The following is a 10,573-nucleotide window of genomic DNA, read 5'->3' as shown; positions in this document are numbered from 1 at the left end:
TTTTGTAATTCTTTCCTTCATACAAGCATTACATCTTTGCATACATAATTTTTTGTAGATTCAAATTAGTAAGTTGACTATGGTTATTACTTTGTATCATAGTCACATAGTCGTGATGAATTGAAAGAAATGATATCACCTTCAATAATATTCATTAAGTAAAAGAAAAGTTGTATCAAGTGATTTGACTATATCTTGTTGATTATGACAAAAATGTATGGATCAAAACTCAATAATAAATATAACAAAGACTACTATAGATTGAAAAATGAATAAAACTTTTTTATCAATAATGGTACAAAAATAATAGTTTGGCTATATAACAACTAAACAAACTAAGATAGAAATTTATTTGACCTAGTAAATTTATATCTAAAAATTTTCAATAACTTATTTTTACTTAGTTTGACTTAATTTGGATAATATATATTAACTTGTTGTAATAAAAAAATCTTTATTTGCATATATATATATATAAATAATTATTGACTTTGGCATAGAGCTTTATTTCATGCTTTTATGTGGATATGTGTATATTTTCCATTTCATGGATATCCAATCAAAAAATAAAGCTACATGTATAAGGTATTTAATTACAAAATACAAATGTTTTTTTCTTTCTAAGAAATAATTAATACAAACACTAATAGAAATTGTTAAAACATCAAATTCTAATATTGATGAAAACAACTAATTTTGATAAAAGATATAGATTTTGTGAAACCTAAAATATGTATAATAAATTATGTATAAAAAAATAATTATGCAAATCATAATACAAGATAATGGTTGTGCTTATTTGATTAATACATATACTATTGAGACATTGGCTAGGAGGTGATACTTTAGTTTAAAACAATACTTTATCTTAGTATGTGGTTAAGATATATATTGGATTTTTTTAATATGCGTCCTTACTTGGATGTTTTTATAATAATATTCAAATAAAGTAGAAGGCTTGGACAAAGAATTTTAATAGTAGTAATGAATGATGGTGAAGAGGTATAAATAAATTTAAAAATATATATATATATATATATATATATATATATCAAAGATGTAGACATTTGATATATAAAATGATTTGCAATGATTGTTGATCTTTTGTGAAAGTGTCTCTCCATGACATAATGATTTCTTTGTATAGGTGTACAAATATATTGATAATTTTTTGATGATTTTTTTTTCTTGAAGCAAGTTTAGTTGATCTTCTTTGGATGTGGGTATTTTATTGTTGCGCTTCATTATATGTATTGTTTGAATTTTGGTTTGGTCTTTCTATGGCTCTAATGATTGTTGTTGAAGATTAATTAGATATAATGAGAGGATTTGATAGTGATTAGACATGATCATGTAGTCATGCAAAAAGAAGAGCATTACTATGTCATGTTCTACAATCACAAATCTAAAATCTATTTGAGTTGGATAGAGTGTAGAAGACAAGTGAATGGATTCAAGGGTGTTAAACATAAGTCTTTTAAGGTATCGGCAAAGGCTAAAGAGTTTGAGAGTAAAGCTTAGGATTTCTAAAGCATATCTATATTAGTAAATATCTAATGAATTCAGATCATGTTTACCTAGTTTAAATCATAATTTTACAAATTATTATTTTTCTAGTGCTTTAATAATTATATTAGCTACTTATTTTTATATTAGAATGCAAAATAATTCTATCATGCTTGAAATAATTTTTTTTTTTATGTAGTAGACTCACGTTTCTATGTGCTTTGATTTTTTGTGATAGATGAGATTCTTTAATAATTTCAAAGTGCTTTAGTTATCACAAAAAAATGTTATTAGATTTTGCTTTGTATTATAGATTCTCATGGATAGTATTTGTAGCTAGATTACCTTGCAGATGCCTTTTGCTAATTCCCTAGCTTTAACCTCAATGGAAGATATAGCTACTATACTTTATTTTTTTAAAATCTAAAAAATAGAGCCTCTAACCAATTTGAAAATCCACCTAATAATGGATTTTTGATCTAGCTTGTAATTTGCCCAATTTAAATCCATGAATCCTATTATGATTGATTTGTGATTTATTTCATATAAGATTCTTAAATTCAAAGATGCTTTGGTGTAATAAAAGATTTTATTTGCAATATAGAAATATAATGTAAGAAGGTTATATATAAACATACTTAATATCCCTGTTACAAATAGTATTTTTGATTTGGTATTTATCAAATAAATGACTATGCTAATGAATTTTTAAAAGTATTTGGCATCTACTAGAAGTGAATTTGTTTGGTTATCTAGATTAAGTGCTTCTATCATGGATGTAAATGACGAGGTGCAATCGTCCATTTCAAATTCTTTCAAAATCTACAAGGCAAAAGTATGTTAGAAAAATAAATAAATAAATAAAAGATGTTATGAGGATATTAGAAAAATTGAACTTCTAAATAGAAATTGATCTCCATGAGATTTGTCATTTCAAATTATTACAATAGTTATTTCTTGATATATTGGATTTTTTTACTATTTGAGCTTGTGAAGATTATATTATTCATATAGAAGATCAACAACATAATCTCTTTGATGTCTCAATGATAGAAAAATTTAAAGTTGGTTGTAGTATTAGAGAAACCATATATTGAAAGAAAATCATTAATTTTTTAAAATTTAATCTTTAAAAATGTGATTTGTTAAAACCTCTGTGCAATAAGCTAAGCTTTGAGCTTGTTGGGTTGTCTATTGGCACCATTCTTGGTCTTCTAAATCTATTTGGTAGTAATGGTGGTAGCTCTAGGTGGGAGCTCATAAAATTTCGAAGTATGGTTTTTTTTATTAATTTATATTCTTATTTCATAGTGGCATGCCATTGATAGCTCAAATTAGCTTTTGAAAAAGAAATTGGATTTGTGGATTCATCAATAATACCAAAAAAAATAAATTATATTGAAATGATGAGTTTTGATAGTATTGACTACATAGGTGATGCAATCTTGGAATTGAGTTGATGGCTCTTTTATACAAGTAGGTAATTGGCACCGTATTGAGTATTGAGTGTAATTGTTATAATAAATGCTACCAAGTTAATGCTTTGGACTAGAAAAAATTTAGTGTATTGACGTCAATAGTCATGCTTCAAGTAATGTCTAGAAATTTTTGATTAGCAAGTTTCACAATTCTATTTTTTTCTAAAGTTAATGCATTGATGCGCTCAAGTCAAATTCTAGTAGTCTTATATAGTTGTGTGAATTGGAGCAAAAGAAATTTGCCACCGTTGTCGTGTTGTAACATGACTATATGGTAAAAATATAAATAAAAAAGATATTATTAATATTTAGTCATCTTGGATGTTAGAAACAATGGCCAATTCCAGAGCCAATATTCAGGGTCAGTTAATATCACCCTACCGACGTCATCGAATCAACTACCCTCCGTACCAACGGGACAACCAAGATCATTTTCCAATCCTACATGGAACAAGCCTAGTAGGTATATACCAGTAGAGACACCCAATATGCATGATGGGGGTGTAAGAAGACCACTTCGTCATTTCCATTGCAGACATGTTGGTCATTATGCCAGTGAATGTTCCAATCCCAAAGCCAATAATGATTACACGCCAAAGTATAGGAATTGCAAGCAGTAGAGGCATACTTATCAGTAATGTAATGCTTTGTCTAATTTCAATAAACGGAATCAACAGATCCAAAGCGAAGAAAAAATTGAGGAGATAAATCGAGGTCCTCAAGATTCTCTAGTAAATTGAGTGGAATGAGTCCAAGCCGTTCTTACCATGAGTCGGCAAAAAGAGAAAAGACCAATTCAATATTCAGGTGAGTCTGATGTGAAGGGCCAATTTGACCCAATTATAGAGACATCCAATCTAGGTCCTTGTATGGGCCTCTTACCCAGTATGAGACTTGACTTAGTTGGGCAACCCAATGAGGTCTCGAATACGGAGGCTTCAGTTCTATTTCAAGTTGTTTCATTCTCTATGCCATTTTGGAGGAAATGTCCTTTCCATGGCAAGATCCGCTTAGAGACAGGAATTCTGGAGAAGCACCGTCAACTGTTCCAATTCGGAGTCCAAGGAAGGAGAAAATGGGACCACATGGAGTTAAAAAGAAGGAGAGGATAAGGAAAGGGGCATTCGCAGATCAGGATTTTGGAGTCGGAGAGTTAGCTTCAAGCTCCTTCGAAAGGTGTAGAATTGGATTTCATAGGGTTTGGAAGGACTTTTGCAATCGTTGCTGAAAGTCAGTGTTTGTATTGGTGATTTGGGTTTTTTTTTTTTTTTTTTTTTTTTGCAATAAAATTAAGGTTGGTACTTTTGACTGTTTTGTGAAATTGGAGAAACTTCTGTGGTTGAAATTTAGAGGTGTCTAGAGGGTTGAGTATGCCAAGTGCATGCAAAAGTTTGTGTTAATTTGACGGAACAGATAGAAGATATTTGACTATTAGTGTAAAGAAATATCAGAAGTTAGCAGATTGGGATTGTTTAGGATTTCTATAATATTTGGAGATCTACTGACTAGAATAAGGTGGCTTTTGGTGTGGTAAGTCTAGGACTTCTAAGCAGCGGTCAAGATACATCAGTGTGGATTTACAGTGTTTTCTTGCAATCTGTAAGTTAGATTGGATTGAAACTTCTTGAGCATTTAAAAGGCTTACAAAGACACTAGTGGTAGAAGTTTACAACAATCAGATGGTCAGATTGAGAATTACAACTTGCCGAAGCTCACTATTTAGGATTAGGATTTAAAAAAATAAAATAAAATAAAATAATAAAATTAATAAATAACAAAAGAATTGTACTTATAATATCTTAAAGTTATTAAAAATAGTGTTTCTAAGCATTTTGTATTGGGATTAAGCTTTTACATTGAAATCTAAAATAGTTGTATTTAGATGGTTGAAATCCACTAGCCTACCTAGATACTTACAAAACATTGTTTTATCTTCTACAGCCAGATGTCCGGTGCATTCTCAAGCAAGATAGCACATAATATGACACCGTGATTGTTGTTAATACACCAAATACTTTTATTGAATTAAAATTCAATTATGTTCTTAAAAATTTGAAAATATCAAAACTTGTGAGCTTTAGATTGTAAAAAATATACCCATATATAACAATTGAAGTTGTCTACTATCACAAATATGTAATTGGAGCCACCAAGTAAAAAAACCAAAAACAACCTATATAAGTCTAGGTGCAATAATTCAAGAACATCTAATGCTTGAGAAGTGTTATTTTAAGAGAAGCTATGTTTTGATTGTTTGTCTTTTTAACATGCTGCACAAACTTCAGAATAAATAGAAATGTAAGGAAGACCACTTACAATTTTTTTCACCATGAGTTCATAGAGCCATGTATAGCTACTATAGTCAAGCCAAAGATGTTAGAGGCATATTGTATGTAGGTCGAGCTTAGCTAGATTAATTTCTAAGTCTGGTAGGTGGGATGATAGCATGTATAGACCATTTGTCTTGTTTTGATAACTTTCTGCCTCAATCTGCTTATGGTCTTTGTTACATAGTATGCACTTTTTATTATTGAAAGATGTCACCATGCCATAATCAGTGAATAAGCCGACTAATAAGAAATTCTTCTTCAAACCAGGAACATAAAGAACACTAGAAATCTCCTTTATTTCACAAGAAGGAAGTTTAAAATTGATACTTTTTTTTTTCTACAATCGGATGGTTGTGTCTAGTGGCTGTTTTTACATTCCGGCTAAATTGATCTAAGCTACCAAAGTGTTGTAAGTTGATGGAAACATGTTGTGTGGCTTAGCTATTGAGAAATCAACCAGTGTCAAGGTTATGAGTGTCAAGGGAAGAAATTGCAACTTTGTGTGCAAGGTTGATAGAAGAAAACTTCATACCAAGTTTCAACATGCGTTCAAACTCTAGTTTTCCAATGTCCATGAGCCATTTGAGGCATATGTGTTTGAGGTGCTCAATCTTGCTATTGTAGTGGCATTGTATCCTAAAGAGATTGATGCCAGAGGTTTGATTTGTGCATGGTGACAAGGTAGCAGGTTCTCTCATGTGTCGATTGTTGCTTGCATTGAATCAACTGTATAGGGCTTCTGTGGTTGCAGGCTTGGGTTCTGACTTCATTAGGTGGTGGCTTTCCTTGAGCATCAGCTGAATTTGTAGTTGGTCAAAGCTCGGATAGCTACCGCTGCTAGTGTAACAGCTTAGGGAATAGTCAAATGAATTAGGAACGTCCTTTACAACAATTTGAACTAAGTCAGGATCTTCAATACGTACATCGATATCTAATAGCTCCGCTAGAATCCGTCAAAACTAGAAGAAATAATTCTCCACTCCTATTTCTTCCAAAAAAAAAAGATCAGCCCAAGTTGATTCTTGAGATTGAATTTGCAGCTGTCATTGGTGCTTTCAAAAGAGTGGTGAAGAGAGTCCCATAGATACTTCGGATCTTGAAAGTCTTTGAGAATGGCGAGGAGGTTCGGCCTTATTAACATCGTCAATATGTACATGAGGCGCTTTTGTCTGTCTTCAACGAATTTGCCAAAGCTTGGTTCCGTTTTTGTGGAGGTGTGCGCAGTGTCTGGAGAAAGTAAGTCTCAGAGTTTGTCATGCTTCGTGATCCTATGTGATCATGTACTTCTACAGGTGAAAGTTTGATGATCCTACCAGCTTGACTTCCTCTGGGACAATGTTGTCTTTTGTCATGATGAAAGACAGGGTGAATAGCAGCATGTATCTATCAAGACAGAGCTTCTACGAGCAACCTATGCTAGCTCTGATACCATGACAAAAGACGCAGATTCTGTGAAACATGAAATACGTGTAGTAAACTATGCCATAAAAAAACGATAATGCAGAGCACAATACAAGATAATGGTTGTGCTTATTCAATCAGTACATATACTAAGACGTTGGCTATGGGGTGATACCCCGGTCTAGAATGATACCCTGTCATGGTATGTGGTCAGGATATATATTGGGTTTCTCTAACAAACTCCAGCGCGTGTTTCTTGCACTGGGTTAGAGCAAGCACCATGCATCTAACTCTCTCTATGGGTTCAGAACTGGTGAGCATTGCCAGTTCAAGTGTAGCCCTTCGCAACGATTGTTGCATTTCGATTCATTTTGCTCCTACGTCCTGTCCATCTTGCATGTGTCTCACAAGACCTTCACCTTCTCCTCAAACTTTCCTGTCCTTCTATGACCTCAGATTTACCACAAAAGTTTGCATGTTGCGCCAGGTTCAGGAGCATGCGGGGGCGTCTGCAACCATGCGATGAATCTGTGGAACTGGCGTAATGTAAGGTTGGATGTCTGGCAGTGGAAATCTGTTTCCCAGTCCATGATAATCATGTGGAAGTTGACAAGATCAGAACACCGCCACCCCATCTCCTGAAGCACAGAAGAGACGTGCGTGAAGAGTCCACAATTTCTCTTCAGAGACAACTGTTGCGTCTTGCCTGTGAACGAACGCTGAATTCTGATTTCGTACTGGGCGAACCTCGATTCCAAATATGATTTGTAACATGTCAATATCTTGGAGTTAGCGTGTGCTCCGCAACTGTCTTCCGCTTGTTGCTGGTGTTGAGAGCTCTTCACATTTCGGTGGATCAGGCTCAGGATCAATGTCTCGGTACGCATCCTTAGGAATGCTTCTCCTTTTGCTCTTGTTCTTCAGTGTGCGAGAGGGACTGCTGTACTCATCCTCCCCTTCACCTTCACTTTTCCTTTTTTCCGCGGTTCCACGACAACTGTCTTCTTCAACACTTGTGGTGGTTTTCTTTTCACTCCTCTCCCTTGCACTGCACGAAGAACTGCTGTCCTCATCCTCAGGAACACTTTGCCTCTTCTTTTTCATAATGGAAGAAGGACCTGCCATGTTGGTCAGTTTCGCAGCAGCTCTTTTCTCTAATATCGCATCATCGTCATCGTTTTTCTTGACCTCCTTCTTCACCTCTGTTGATTCATTCTCAAGTTCAGTTACCTCATAATTAACATCTTTTGGTCTCCAGATGAACAGCGACCTCCAATGAGAAAAAACGCAACAGTTGTCAATACTTTGAAGCAACATATTTATCCAAAACGTAATCTTAATCATCACGGGGATGTGACCAAAACATTACTCGAGAAGTTTCAGAACCACGCACAATACAGTCACTTTACTAGAAGTTTTTGCCATCGAATTAGTCCCAGCGTTGAAAATCTCTGTCACAAAGTACGAAATGGTTTTCAGACGATACCAGTACTTAGTGTGTTTGTAAGGTACCTAAACAAAGCGGTCAGAAAAGAAGGGGTGAAATGAACGTGCTCTGATGCATGTTCTATTGAACGAAAAACGCCCCTCAAACTTTCTGTTTCCATGCAATCGAGGCTCGGGTGCAATTTACTCACAGTGCACACGGTTGTAATAGTGGGATCTTGCTCCAGAAGCTGCTCGTTGCTCACGTCGATAAAGGGAGTAGGATGCAAAAGCACTCCGTTAAATCATCACTCACGTATCACTATCACTATCAAACATTCCGAACGGTCCTTAGAATCCCACTCGGCTTTGATGACAGTGACAAGCCTGTTCAATCTCGCAACTGGGCTAAGACAGATCAGCACATGTATTGTCCCAGACTCAGATGTGGGTGGTAAATATTTTGTTTCCGGTGGTTGGGCTGAAATGTGCAGAGCTCACCAGGCGTGGATGAGTGAGCGCTGCTAATCAGTTGTGAGGCCTCAACATCCTCATGTCCCAAGTTCTTGCTTGCTTATACCGATAATACAGACCATTCATTATCAGCACAAAAAATCAAGTAAACAGTCATTTTAGCTGTTTTAATACAAGTTTTCCAGTCAAATTAAACGTTTAAGGTTGCATCATCTAGATTTTCCGTGTCAATCCTATGCAGTATACTTAAAGTGAGAAAGTTGGAATAAAGTACAATGAGCTAAGATTAAAATGGTCATATCAGCACAATCACGCGCCATATGATAATTTCCACGAGCATTGAAAACATCAAGATCTGTGGATTGACAAAGCAAGCCAACCACTTTGGTGCCTTACTGCCGTGGATTTCTCAACCTCTGTGTTGTCACATGCATCAACCCTGTGGAAACAAAAACATGATACAAATGTTATTATGTTACCTCAGCGCCAAAAACATTGCCCTGAAATTCCTGAGGACATGCAAGTAAAGTTGAATACAAGGCAACAAAGCTTGTTGTGGTGCATAGCTTACTGGTATTCGGAATTCAAATTTGTCGATCGTCAAAGCCAATTGTCTGTGGTTGTTGAAATCCGTAGCATGAATCATCCGCTTCGTTGAAGGCCCCTGCAAAGTACAAAAGCCATTGCCTAACACGTGCATTACAAAGTTCTAGAGATTAATTTCGATCTGGCGTGCAGAGCGCAATTTTAAAAATAGGGGCATCTTTCAGCTCATAACATTTATTAAATACTCACTGCCCATCCATCGGGATTGAGGTCGAGGACTTCATTAGATGTTCCTGACTCTATATCCGTAAAGCAAATCTTCCTTTCCGAAGAAGCGGTGTACATTATGCCTTGCTGCCGACGACGGAACCTGCAGGCGTGTCTCACAGGTTAATTAAATTATCAATAATGTGAATCGATGATGGTCACTAAGTCGACTGAATACTCATATCCAGAAGATCTTTTTATCTGAACTACAGTGCAGGATACAATGACTAGTATTATACCATGTACCAGCAAGGTCGAGCAATTCTGAAACAGAGAGGGTAGCGAATTTATTGCACAGGAACCATTACTTGATATTGTTCACAAAAGCACAATGTATGTTCTTATGCACTGGTTGTTGAAAACCTTCTCGAAGTCTTATATACCTACTTCACTTCTCTGTTATTCGCCTGTCACACACAATCACGTGTTTTGTGGAATACAAATCATGCAAGTCAGCTTTTAAAATAAATAAATAAATAAATAAATAAATAAAACAAGAATTTATATATCTTCTCCTCATGATAGAGGACAAGAATAGAACTCAATATGATAAATCTGTAAGCCAGCACCTAATCGTCAGAAATTTTCAATGTTGTCTATTATCGAATGAAACTCGAAATGGGTCACCCTCTGGCAAAGGAACAATAAACTTTGTTCGAGACAGCTTGTATGCTTCAAAGAAATACGCACCTTCTTCATTAATAAAATGCACCTTCTTCATTAATAAAATACAAAAGAAGTGAAGTGGTCCAACACCTGAACAGTTTTCTATATTGTGTAGGTCATACAACACTTCATATTCACTTGAATACCATTGGCATATGAAATTAAATATTAAGGATTTAACTTTAAATTATTATATATAAATAGATATAAAAGGAAATTAATATGCATTCAAGATTTTTTTGGCTTTAAAAATGATAATAAGCATGATACTTTGAAATTAAGTCAAACTAAACTTTTATCTTTTATTTTATGTCAAGGACATGAATCTTGAAAAACTGAAAGATCAAGACACTCTTATGTCACTTGAAAAGATTAGATAATCATTCAAACATTGTATAATATTAAAATAGAATCACTGTTGCTAAAGACAAGAAGACTAGAAAGTCTTGAAATAAGCCTAAGAACTAGAAAGACATTGAC

General features: G+C 34.6%; 1 long non-coding RNA gene across 1 annotated transcript; it reads left to right on the top strand.

Annotated features, from left to right (window-relative positions):
• The first annotated feature begins 6,967 nt into the window (after positions 1-6,967).
• Positions 6,968-7,448, top strand: LOC149988171 (uncharacterized). Its single transcript, XR_016505329.1, has 2 exons — positions 6,968-7,028; positions 7,203-7,448. It is a non-coding gene; the product is annotated as an uncharacterized LOC149988171 (long non-coding RNA).
• Positions 7,449-10,573: the final 3,125 nt, after the last annotated feature.

Source organism: Physcomitrium patens, chromosome 11 (genome assembly GCF_059467195.1).
Source record: "Physcomitrium patens ecotype Gransden chromosome 11, ASM5946719v1, whole genome shotgun sequence".
Taxonomy (NCBI): Eukaryota; Viridiplantae; Streptophyta; class Bryopsida; order Funariales; family Funariaceae; genus Physcomitrium; species Physcomitrium patens.
Note: the sequence above shows the minus strand (reverse complement) of the source record. Positions and strands in the feature narration are given on the sequence as shown.